The sequence below is a fragment of the Ovis aries genome, chromosome 20 (assembly GCF_016772045.2).
Source record: "Ovis aries strain OAR_USU_Benz2616 breed Rambouillet chromosome 20, ARS-UI_Ramb_v3.0, whole genome shotgun sequence".
Taxonomy (NCBI): Eukaryota; Metazoa; Chordata; class Mammalia; order Artiodactyla; family Bovidae; genus Ovis; species Ovis aries.
In genome coordinates, this window is record NC_056073.1 from 12,565,560 (window position 1) to 12,578,680 (window position 13,121).

The 13,121-nt window shown below is 39.2% G+C and overlaps 1 protein-coding gene across 1 annotated transcript in view; it reads left to right on the forward strand.

Annotated features, from left to right (window-relative positions):
• The first annotated feature begins 1,781 nt into the window (after window positions 1–1,781).
• DNAH8 (dynein axonemal heavy chain 8) overlaps window positions 1,782–13,121 on the forward strand; it is a 339,200-nt gene continuing 327,860 nt past the window's right edge. Inside the window, exon 1 of the mRNA XM_060403159.1 lies at window positions 1,782–1,859. The gene's annotated coding sequence lies outside the window, so the exon portion shown is untranslated. The remainder of the gene's footprint in view (window positions 1,860–13,121) is intronic.

A 13,121-nucleotide genomic window follows, 5' to 3' on the forward strand; every position in this document is an offset into this window, starting at 1 on the left:
TTCTCTGTGTGCTCTCCCACATGTTATGCTGTGTCTCTTAATAATAAACTTTTTCCTGTTTTTACAGATTTTACCTCCTTAAAACATTCTTGCTTTCAATGCAGGTAAGAGCCAGGGGTACTTTGTCTCTAGCCTCTAGGCCCTGGTGGACTAGTGGCGAGGATTCCTGGTTTTCACCCTGGCTACCCAGGTCCACTTCTTGGACAGAGAACTAAGATCTTTCTTCGGGATTGCTTACTGCATTCTCTCTGAGATCGCAGGCAGTGGATTGTGAGACAGCTAAGACTCCAGGGCTAAACACTTAGCATCTTCTGTGGCAAACAGTAAACAAGCTAGTACCCCTCCCCAGGGAAGTGAACAGTTGCTCCTCACTCATACCGTGGTTGCTGCATGGGTTGCTTAATTGCCTACACACTAGCTAAAGAAACAGTTCAGAGTCAAAGGACAGTTAGGTCTTGCCAGTTTAGCTCTCTCAGCAAGGTGGGCAAGGGCCCTGTGGGCCCATGTGGACTGCCTCATACTGTATGATGACCGAAGTATTCTTTTCCTTTCTTTCTTCTTTTTTTTTTTTTTGTGTGTGTGCTAATTGTAAGTGAATTTATTGAAAATTCAATATGCAACTATTCAATAAAATACTGTTGCTGCTGCTGCTAAGTCCCTTCAGTCTTGTCCGATTCTGTGCTACCCCAGAGATGGCGCCCCCGTCCCTGGGATTCTCCAGGCAAGAACACTGGAGTGGGTTGCCATTTCCTTCTCCAGTGCATGAAAGTGAAAAGTGAAAATGAAGTCGTTCAGTCGTGTCTGACTCTTAGCGACCCCATGGACTGCAGCCTACCAGCCTCCTCCGTCCATGGGATTTTCCAGGCAAGAGTGCTGGAGTGGGGTGCCATCACCTCCGAAATAAAATACTAGACAAAATTATATTCTTAAGGACTGGCGTATGTTAGTCGCTCAGCTGTGTCCGACTCTTTGCAACCCGGACTGTAGCCCGCCAGGCTCCTCTGTCCATGGGATTCTCCAGGCAAGAATACTGGAGTGAGTTGCCATTCTCTTCTCCAGGGAATCTTCCCAACCCAGGGATTGAACCCTGGTCTCCTAAATTGCAGGCAGATTCTTTACCATCTGAGCTACCAGGCAAGCCCTAAGGACTGCTAAAGGACTGTTAAAATACATGAAAATCCTTGAAAGTCAAAATTTAGAGATAAAAAGCAGGACCCAAAACTATATGGAGAACACGATCTCACAAAAATATTTTCACATAAGTAGATGAAAATAAAACTAGAAATAAATATGCCAGTCTGTTAAAACTCACGATCTCTGGGTACGAAAATTCTAGTAACTTTTATAACTCTTTTATATTTCCCCTGCAGTATTTCTTCATTTGCATAGACCATGGCTTATTTAATTTTACTTGTTTCGTTTAACAGATCTTCCAGCCCTCATTTTAGTTCCATCTGCTCTACATTCAAAGATTGACTTGAACACCTAATTAAAATGGATACCCATCACGCCACTTCACCTGGAAAAGCAGAAATGAACCAGAAAAGGCGACGGGGCGGGGGACCGGGGGTGGGAGGGGCGTGGTAAACTTGTCCGTTTTTTGGTCTTTCTACTCTCTGTATTACCAGTCATAGGTGTTTGAGCAAACAAATTCAAAAGAAAACATTTAATGGTCTCTAGTGAGACACGGAGTAACTTAAGAAAACGTTAAATGTCACAGAAAAACTTTCTGTCAATCCCCTCAAAGCCCTTGGAATCCTCCCCAATATTCCACACCCTTCAAACATTCCATCTCTAGGCAGCTGCTCTCCGAGGCTGGAGAGCGCCTGAACAAGGCTTTAAGTTGCCGGGCTCGCTCGGTGAGTGTCCGCCGCAGCCTGTGGGCTCGCGGGGGTGAGGTGGGGAAGCCCTTCTCCCTGAGCCCGCCGCCCCGACGACCCCCCGCGCCCCGCGTGGAGCCGCGCCCGGCAGAACCGCGCGCGGGCGCCGGGGAGCGAGCAGGCCTCGGGATCCCAACGGCCGAGCCTCGGTGGCCGCGGAGGCCGAGCTGGAGCAGCTCCTGGCGCAGCTGAGCTGAGCGGCGCGGCGCCCTCAGGGACGCGCGGAGACCCGGTTCCCCGCCCGGCGGAGGCCCGGCCGACTCGCCTCGCTCTGCGTCCACCTCCCAGCCTCCCCGGTTCCCACCCCGCTACGGCCCCCAGCTGAGCCCCATGCCCTGGCCGATCCCAGTATCTTCCGCTGGACGTCTGAGAGATTCCACAGCCCACTCCCGCTTTTAAGAATTCAAAAGTAAGACCAACAAAATGTCTATCCCTTCAGGCTTTGCTTCTGCTCCCGTCTCCCCCCACTCCTCTGCACCACGAAAATCTCACCACTAAATTTGACACTTTCCCCAAGCAAGCTGAGCCTTTCCTGCTTTCTTGCTAGAATACTCCCCCTTTCCCGTCCTTTGGGGTTTCCCTGGGGGCTCAGCTGGTAAAGAATCCGCCCGCAATGCAGGAGACCTCGGTGAGATTCCTGGGTCGGGAAGATCCTGGAGAAGGGATAGGCTACCCACTCCAGTATTCTTGGGCTTCCTGGTGGCCACCCGCAATGCGCGAGAGCTGGGTTTGGTCCCTGGGCTGGGAAGATCCCCTGGAGCAGGCTATCCACTCCAGTATTCTTGCATGGAGAATTCCACGGACAGAGGAGCCTGGCGGGCTACAGCGCATGGGGTTACAAAGAGTCCGACACGACTGAGAGCCTTTCACTTTCTTCCGCCCTTTACTGACGGCTCTAGAGACCCAAGTCAAAGTCATCTCTGTCAGGTTTTTTCCAGAAGTTTCTTTCCCTGCTAGTCTGTGTCAGTTCTCTTGTTCATTCACCTTTTCCTGGCGTACTGACCACCCTGTGCGTTTTTAGCAGTCTGTCATCTCCCCCACACCTCTTCCGTTGTGGACTTTTCTTTAGAGGGGCGTCTCGGTTGTGTATGTAGCCATAGGGACCAAGCGCGCAGAGACCCTTAGTAATGGGGAAGGGATAGGGTTACAGAGATGCGCACAAGAGAAAGGGGTGTGGTTGAAATGGCAGCTTGCTCCTGGAAATAACCAGGGATGCCTTTGTGGAGGTTCAGTGAACCTCCAGAATTGAACTTAAAGAGAAGGGGTAGTGGAAATTTCGAATGAGTGCATGTGGCATCAAGTTGTCTGGGGAGGAGGACAAGGAAGGACGAGTAGGAGAAGATGAAAAGGTGTTTATCCTCTTACAGCCAGTAAAGCTGCCCTTTCACTGCAGAATGAGTCGCGCTAAATCCTAAAATTTAGAAGGAAATTTAGGTTCCAAATTTTAAGTCTTAAGGTATATAGGAGGAAAATTATTTGTGTTATAGTATATGATACAGACTCATAGAACACAAGTAAAATATACACATGATAATAATTTTCAAAAATCCATTAAGTTATCAAATTGAAAAGCACAACTCTTCCTCTACTGCTCTCATCCAGCCTTTCTCACTCAAGATAATGGTTCATAGTTCATTGTGTCTTTCCCAGAAAGTTTTAATGTATTTTTATCAAATCTAAACTACTACTGATTATAATTTTATGCAACTACATAAATGGAAATTCCATACTCCATACTTTATGTAAAAACATAAAGGGAAAAAAATATGAGGAAAGGAAAAAAGGTTGCCAATTAAACCTTCTTAAAGTGAGCATCTTAGAATAGATGTAATGTTATGCATATGCATACATATGCTTCAAAAATTTATTTTTTCCATGTAATGAATTTGAAATGTTTCTATATATATATATATATATAGCTTTACCTCTATTTTATTGCTAATGTCAAATTAAAACTTTATTGAATAGAGTATTACAGTACAATCAATGGGTCCTTTTATTAAGGAACATTTTGCTTGTTTCCAAGAAGTGTGTTTGTTTTCTTGCTTCTTTTTACTTTTGCAAACATGTTGTATACATACAAAGATATGAATATGTATATATAGTAAGCTAACATATTTACTAAAATTTTTTTTCTATTTCAACTATGTAATCTATTAAAATTTTTGCTGCAGTTTTTAGGAATTCTATATAAAATAGTTGTGTGCATTTTCTAAGTTACAATGAAATAACTGCAGCAGTCTTTGGAAATGGTAAAGCTGATATTTTTTATTTAGAGTTCATTACACACCATATATGATTTGACATTTGGAAACCACATAGAAAAAGCAACTCAAATGATTTCATTAGAGTAAGAATTCTACAGCTTCCCTAAGCAGAATCTCCCCAAAATGGCAGTGGTAATTTATTTATTTATTTTGAGTGTCTCAGATATACGATTTTCTTTAAAAATGTAAACTATAACAAATTATTTAGAATTTACTTCTTTCTCAGTCATAATAGAGATTAATTCCTGGTTATCATTTTCCTGATTGTCAATGTGTACAAACTAGTGGCCATAAACACTATGTTCACAAAATAAGAGTTTATCCTGTCCTTAACTTGAAATATATATGCCAGCACTCAATTCATAGAGAACAAATTGAACTCTTTACATAAAACATGTATTCTGAGAGGAGTATTCTAATAAGTTTCAGAATTTAAATGCTATTTTTCCCTTTCCTAAACAGCTTCACATAAACCCCAAGGAAACTGAGGTAAGGAGACACATATAGAGGTGGAAATGTTATATTTAAATGTTTACCTGAATTGAGGCTACAGACTATGTTTATTAGATCACCATAGGATCAGAGTAACTCATGGCGACTTCTTTCAGTGTGTTTTATGATAAGCTGGGGGAATTCTTAATTAGGTTTTCAAGTATGACCTAGGAGTGCTAGAAAAAAAGCTTTGAGTAGAACTGAGCCTGTTCCGTAAAATGTTGACATTAGGAATCAGTGCTTGTATAAAAACTGCATTTTATTATTTATGTAACTGATTCTGAGTCCTTGCAATTTGTGGTCTTTTGGGAGAATAAATACAATATGGCATTATTCTAAGCATTTTTCCCCAACTAAATTCACCCCCTCTGACCTCTTCATACTTTTTCATGGCTTTACCTTTTTACTTCTTTTTTTTTGTAGCTTCTTTTTTAAAAAAATGTAAATTTTATTATTAATTGGAGGATAATTACAGTATTGTGATGCTTTCTGCCATACATCAACATGAATTTATGTCTTTAATGGACAGGGAGGCCTGGCGTGCTGCGATTCATGGGGTCACAAAGAGTCACGACTGAGTGACTGAACTGAACTGAAACTTAAAAAAATATTTTTATTATTAAAGTATAATTGCTTTACGATGTTGTGATAGTTTCTGCTGTTCAACAAAGTGAATCAGCTATATGTGTACATATGTCCCCTTTCTCTCGAGCCTTCTTCCCCCAGACCCCCTGTCCCAGCCCTCTAGGTTTTCATCATTCTACTTCTTTCTCTAGATTTTTTCTTTTTGCTTCTAACTAAATCCTCTCCTTCAAGGCCAACTTATGTCCAAATCCTGCATGACATCGTTTTTGTCTGTTTTTTCCACCATCATTTTTTTCCTTTTCTAATTTCCTTTTCCAGTAGAATGTCACAAACTTACACTGTTGTTGATTTGCAGACTACTTTATCTCCCCAATAAGATTGTGAATTTTGGAGGACAAGGGTCTTGTCTTGTTTTCTGTCCCAGAGTGAATATCATATCCCTGGACATGGCTTAGTTACTCATACCACTTTGAATGGCAGGTGTAGCTGTGTCACAGAAAAGGAGAGAGAAGATTTGGGGTGTTTTTTGTTGTTTTCTTTGCACACTATTTGTCTTCCTCTCAGCTTTCTTTCCTTTTTATTTGTTTTGAGTTTTCCTTCTCTAAGCCTATTGATTTAGCCTAACCCTTAGTTATAGATATTGTTTAACCTAACTGGTGGCGTTCAGGCTAACTTGAGCGTTTTTGGTGTTTAATATCCTTTCATTGAAAGATTATAAATAGGTGAGCAAGGAGGCAAAGTTGGTGCCTGCAGATGATGTAGTTCCTCAATACTTATACTGGTTCTTCTAGCTTTCTCTAGTATTTTTACCTTTCTCTAGTATCTAGTATCAGAATGCTTCCCCCACCCCCACCCCCCTTGTAGGTTTGAGGAGGATTTTTACAAACTAAGACCTCTTGATAAACTGTCAACAAAAATTGGTCGTTTTCTTCAGTTCAGTTCAGTTCAGTCACTCAGTTGTGTCCGACTCTGCAACCCCGTGAATCGCAGCACACCAGGCTTCCCTGTCCATCACCAACTCCCGGAGTTCACTCAGACTCACGTCCACTGAGTCAGTGATGCCATCCAGCCATCTCATCCTCTGTCATCCTCTTTTCCTCCTGCCCCCAATCCCTCCCAGCATCAGTCTTTTCCAATGAGTCAACTCTTCTTTAATTTCATGGCTGCAGTCACTACCTGCAGTGATTTTGGAGCCCAAAAAGATAAAGTCTGACACTGTTTCCACTGTTTCCCCATCTATTTGCCATGAAGTGATGGGACCAGATGCCATGATCTTTGTTTTCTGAATGTTGAGCTTTAAGCCAACTTTTTCACTCTCCTCTTTCACTTTCATCAAGAGGCTTTTTAGTTCCTCTTCACTTTCTGCCATAAGGGTGGTGTCATCTGCATATCCGAGGTTATTGATATTTCTCCTGGCAGTCTTGGTTCCAGCTTGTACTTCTTCCAGCCCAGCGTTTCTCATGATGTACTCTGCACAGAAGTTAAATAAGCAGGGTGACAATATGCAGCCTTGACGTACTCCTTTTGCTATTTGGAACCAGTCTGTTGTTCCATATCCAGTTCTAACTGTTGCTTCCTGATCTGCATACAGGTTTCTCAAGAGGCAGGTTAGGTGGTTTGGTATTCCCATCTCTTTCAGAATTTTCCACAGTTTCTTGTGATCCACACAGTCAAAGGCTTTGGCATAGTCAATAAAGCAGAAATAGATGTTTTTCTGGAACTCTCTTGCTTTTCTGATGATCCAGCGGATGCTGGCAATTTGATCTCTGGTTCCTCTGCCTTTTCTAAAATCAGCTTGAACATCTGGAAGTTCACGGTTCATGTGTTGCTGAAATCTGGCTTGGAGAATTTTGAGCATTACTTTGCTAGCATGTGAGATGAGTGATGTGGTCATTTTCTTAGTGCAGTGCTTATCCTGTTTACTGTTCTTTTTAAAATATTAATAACATTTTAAAATTGAGATATACTTCATGTAAGATAAAGTTCACTAGGTTAAAATGTAGTCTTCAGTAGTTTTTATTATATTCACTGATTTGTGCTGCCATAGCCACTATATAATTCCAGAACATTTCTATCACCCATTAAAAAAAACTCATGCTTGTTAGCAGCTGGTTTCAATTCTTTCCCTCACCTCCTGGCAACCACTTAACTTAGTCTCTATGGGTTTGCCTTTTCTGGATATTCTTTTATATTTATATTTTATGTAAATAGACTCAAACAAAATGTGGCCTTTTGTGTCTGGCTTCTTTCACTTAGTGTGATGCTTTCAAGGTTCATCTACATTGCAGAATATAAAGTCCTTTCTTTCTTTCTTTCCTGAATAATATTTTAGTATATTACTGTACCCCATTTTGTTTATCCATTCATCATCTGATCAAACATTTGGACTATTTTAACTTTTTGACTATTATGAATAATGCTGCTGTGAACATTTGTGTACAGTGTTTTGTGTGCACATATGTTATTCTCTTGGGTAGAATTACTAGTAGAATTCCACCGAGGAGTGGAGTTACTGGGTCATATGGTAATTCTATATTTGGATTTTGAAGAACTGCCAAACTGTTTTTTCCATGGAGGTTATACTGTTTTAAACTCCCATCATTTATTTATTTTGACTTTTAACCTTTGCCTATTATGAGGTCTTTATTCATTTTTTTCTTTTTAATTTATTTTTTTATTGAAGGATAATTGCTTTACAGAGTTTTGTTGTTTTCTGTCAGACCTCAACATGAATCAGCCATAGGTATACATATATCCCCTCCCTTTTGAACCTCCCTCCCATCCCCCTCCCCATCCCACCCCTCTAGGTTGATACAGAGCCCCTGTTTGAGTTTCCTGAGCCATAAAGCAAATTCCTGTTGGCTGTCTATTTGACACATGGTAATGAAAGTTTCCATGTTACTCTTTCCACACATCTCACCCTCTCCTCCCCTCTCCCCATGTCCATAAGTCTATTATCTATGTCTGTTTCTCCACTGCTGCCCTGTAAATAAGTTCTTCAGTGCCATTTTCTAGATTCTGTATATGTGTGTTAGAATACACTATTTATCTCTTTCTGACTCACTTCACTCTGTATAATAGGTTCTAGGTTTATCCACCTCATTAGAACTGACTCAAATGCATTCCTTTCTATGACTGATTAATATTCCATTGTGTGTATGTACCACAACTTCCTTATCCATTCATCTGTCGACGGACATCTAGGTTGCTTCCATGTTCCAGCTATTGTAAATAGTGCTGCAATGAACAATGGGATACATGTGTCTTTTTCAATTTCAGTTTCCTCAGGGTATATGCCTAGGAGTGGGATTGCTGGATTATATGGTGGTTTTATTCCTAGTTGTTTTTTTTTTAAGGAATCTCCATACTGTCTTCCATAGTGGCTGTATCAATTTACATTCCCACCAACAGTGCAAGAGTGTTCCCTTTTCTCCACACTCATTCCAGCATTTATTGTTTGTAAACTTTCTGATGAGGGCCATTCTGATCCATGTGAGATGATACCTCGTTTTAGTTTTGACTTGCATTTCTCTAATAATGAGCGATGTTGAACATCTTTTCATATGTTTGTTAGCCATCTGTATGTCTTCTTTGGATAAATGTCTGTTTAGGTCTTTTTCCCACTTTTTGATTGGGTTGTTTGTTTTTCTGGCATTGAGTTGTGTGAGCTACTTGTATATTTTGAAAATTAATCCTTTGTCAGTTGTTTCATTTGCTAGTATTTTCTCTATTCTGAGGGTTGTCTTTTCACCTCACTTATAGTTTCCTTTGCGGTGCAAAAGCTTTTAAGTTTAATGAGGTCCCACTTGTTTACTTTTTCTTATTTCTGTTGCTCCAGGAGGTGCATCATAGAGGATCTTGCTTTGATTTATGTCTTCAAGTGTTCTGCTATGTTTTCCTCTAATAGTTTTATAGTTTCTGGTCTTACATTTAGGTATTTAGTCCATTTTGAGTTTATCTTTGTGTATGGTGTCAGGAAGTGTTTTAATTTCATTCTTTTACATGTAACTGTCCAGTTTTCCCAACATCATTTATTGAAGAGGCTGTCTTTGTGCCATTGTATATTCTTGCCTCCTTTGTAAAAAATAAGGTACCTATAGGTGCATGGGTTTATTTCTGGGCTTTCTATCTTGTTCCACTGGTGTGTATTTCTGTTTTTGTGCCAGTACCATACTGTCTTGATGACTGTAGCTTTGTAGTATAATCTGAAGTCAGGAAGATTGATTCCTCCAGCTCCATTCTTCTTCCTCAAGACTGCTTTGGCTATTTGAGATCTTTTGTGTTTCCATATGAATTGTGAAATTTTTTGTTCTAGTTCTGTGAAAAATGTCATTGGTAATTTGATAGGGATGACATTGAATCTGTAGACTGTATTTGGTAGTATAGTCATTTTCACAATATTGATTCTTCCTACCCAGGAACATGGAATATCTCTCCATCTGTTTATGTCATCTTTGATTGCTTTCATCAGTGTCTTATAATTTTCTGTGTACAGAAGAGTTTTAATCATAAATGGGTGCTGAATTTTGTCAAAGGCTTTTTCTGCATTTATTGAGGTGATCATATGGTTTTTATTGGTATGGTGTATCACAGTTGATTGATTTGCATATATTGAAGAATCCTTGCTCCCTGGAATAAACTCAGCTTGATCATGGTGTATGAGCTTTCTGATGTGTTGCTGAACTCGGTTTGCTAAAATTTTGTTGAGGATTTTTTCATCTATGTTCATCAGTGATATTGGCCTGTAGTTTTCTTTTTTGTGTGTTGTCTTTGTCTGGTTTTGGTATCAGTGATGGTGGCCTCATAGAATAAGATTGGAAGTGTTCCTTCCTCTGCAATTTTTTGAAAGAGTTTTAGCAGGATAAGCATTAGCTCTTCTCTAAATGTTTGTTAGAATTCTCCTGTGAAGCCATCTGGTCCTGGGCTTTTGTTTTTTGGCAGATTTTTGATAACAACTTCAATTTCAGTGCTTCGGTGGTTGTTCATAATTTCTATTTCTTCCTGGTTCAGTCTTGGAAGATTCAACTTATTTAAGAATCTATCCGTTTCTTCCAGGGTATCCATTTTATTGCCTTAGGTTGTCCGTAATAGTCTCTTATAATCCTTTGTATTTCTGCATTGTCTGTTGTAACCTCTCCTTTTTCATTCCTAATTTTGTTGATTTGATTCTTCTCTCTTTTGTTCTTGATGAGTCTGGCTAAAGGTTTATCAGTTTTATCTTCTCAAACAACTAGCTTTTAGCTTTATTAATCTTTACTATTTTTTCTTTCATTTCTTTTTCACTTATTTCTGCTCAGATTTTTATGATTTATTTCCTTCTACTAATTTTGGGTTTTTTTGGTTCTTCTTTTTCCATTTGTTTTAGGTGTAATGTTAGGTTGTCTATTTGATGTTTTTCTTGTTTCTTGAGTTAGGATTGTATTGCTGTAAACTTCCCTCTTAGAACTGCTTTTGCTGCATCTCATAGGTTTTGAGTTGTCATGTTTTCATTGTCATTTGTTTCTAGAAATTCTTTGATTTTCCTTCTGATTTCTTTAGTAACCTGTTGGTTATTTAGAAATATGTTGTTTAATCTCCATGTGTTTGTGTTTCTTACAGTTTTTTTCTTGTAATTGATATCTAGTCTCATAGTGTTGTGGTCAGAGTAGATGCTGATATGATTTCAGTTTTCTTAAATTTACTGAGGTTTGATTTGTGACCCAGGATGTGGTCTATCCTGGAGAATGTTCCGTGTGCACTTGAGAAGAAGTTGTATTCTTCTGTGTTTGGATGGAATGTTCTGAAGATATCAGTGAGATCCATCTCATCTAATGTATCATTTAAAACTTGTGTTTCCTTATTAATTTTCTGTTTTGATGATCTGTCCATTGGTGTGAGCAGGGTGTTAAAGTCTCCTACTATTACTGTGTTACTGTCAGTTTCTCCTTTTATGTCTTATGTATTGAGGTGCTTCTGTGTTGGGAGCGTAGATATTTACAATTGTTATGTCTTCCTCTCGGATTGATCCCTTGATCATTATGTAGTGTCCTTCCTTATCTCTTGTGATCTTCTTTATTTTAAGGTCTGTTTTGTCTGATATGAGGATTGCTACTCCAGCTTTCTTTTGCTTCCTATTTGCATGGAATATATTTTCCATCTTCTCACTTTCAGTCTATATGTGCCTTTAGGTCCGAAGTGGGTTTCTTTTAGACAGCATATATATGGGTCTTGTTTTTGTATCCATTCAGCCAGTCTGTGTCTTTTGGTTGCAGGATTTCATCCATTTACATTTAAAGTAATTATTGATATGTATGTTCCTATTGCCATTTTCTTAATTGCTTGGGGTTGATTTTGCAGATCTTTTTTCTTCTCTTGTATTTCTTGACTATATAAATCCCTTTAACATTTGTTGTAAAGTGGATTTGGTGGTTCTGAATTCTCTTAACTTTTGCTTGTCTGAAGAGCTTTCTATTTCTCCATCAATTTTGAATGAGATCCTTGCTGGGTAATCTTGGTTGTAGATTTTTCCCTTTTAGTACTTTAAATATACCCTGCCATTTCCTTCTGCTTGCAGAGTTTCTGCTGAAAGATCAGCTCTTAAGCATATGGGGTTTCCCTTGTATGTTACTTGTTGCTTCTGCCTTGCTGCTTTTAATATTCTTTCTTTGTGTTTAGTCTTTGTTAGTTTGAGTAGTATGTGTCTTGGCATGTTTCTCCTTAGGTTTATCCTGTATGGGAGTCTTTGTGCCTCTTGGACTTGATAGACTATTTCCTTTTTCATGTTGAGGAAATTTTCAACTATAATCTCTTCAAAAATTTTCTCAAACCCTTTCTTTTTCTCTTCTTTTTCTGGGACCCCTATAATTCAAATGTTGGTGCATTTAGTATTGTCCCAGAGGTCTCTGAGACTATCCTCATTTCTTTTCATTCTTTTCATTTTATCTTGCTCTTTGGAAGTTATTTGCACCATTTTGTCTTCCAGCTCACTGATTCATTCTTCTTCAGATATTCTGCTATTGATTCCTTCTAGAATATTTTTAATTTCAGTAATTGTGTTGTTTGTCTCTGTATGTTTATTCTTTAATTCTTCTAGGTTTTTGTTAATTGATTCTTGCATTTTCTTTATTTTGTTTTCAAGGTTTTTGATCATCTTTACTATCATAATTTTGAATTCTTTTTCAGGTAGTTTGCCTATTTCCTCTTCATTTATTTGGACTTCTCTGTTTCTAGTTTGTTCCTTCTTTTGTGTAGTATTTCTCTGCCTTTTCATTATATATATTTTTTAACTTATTGTGTTTGAGGTCTCCTTTTCCCAGGCTTCAAGGTTGAGTTATTTCTTCCTTTTGGTCTCTGCCCTCCTAAGGTTGGTCCAGTGGTTTGTGTAAGCTTATAGAGTGAGATTTGTGCTGAGATTTTGTTGGTTTGTTTTTCCTCTGATGGGCAAGGCTGAGTGAGGTGGTAATCCTGTCTGCTGATGACTGGGTTTGTACTTTTGTTTTGTTTCTTGTTTAGATGAGGTGCCCTGCACAGGGTGCTACTATTGGTTGGGTGATGCCTGGTGTTGTATTCAAGTGGTTTCCTCTGTGTGAGTTCCCACTATTTGATACTCCCTAGGGTTAGTTCTCCGGTGGTCTAGGGTCTTGGAGTCAGTGCTCCCACTCCAAAGACTCGGGGCTTGATCTCTGGTCAGGAGTGAAGATTCCACAAGTAGTTTGTTACGGCATTAAGTGAGATTAAAACAAATATCCAAAAACGAGAAACCAAAGATGAACCCCAGACAGATGACAGTTACAAAATCAAGCAGATAATAATTAAAATAATGGGATATACAGATACACACCCATGAGCAAAGTCAAAACAGTCCAACACAAATGAAGTACAATAGCCTGACCCAGCAAACAAAGGAAATCAAAAATTA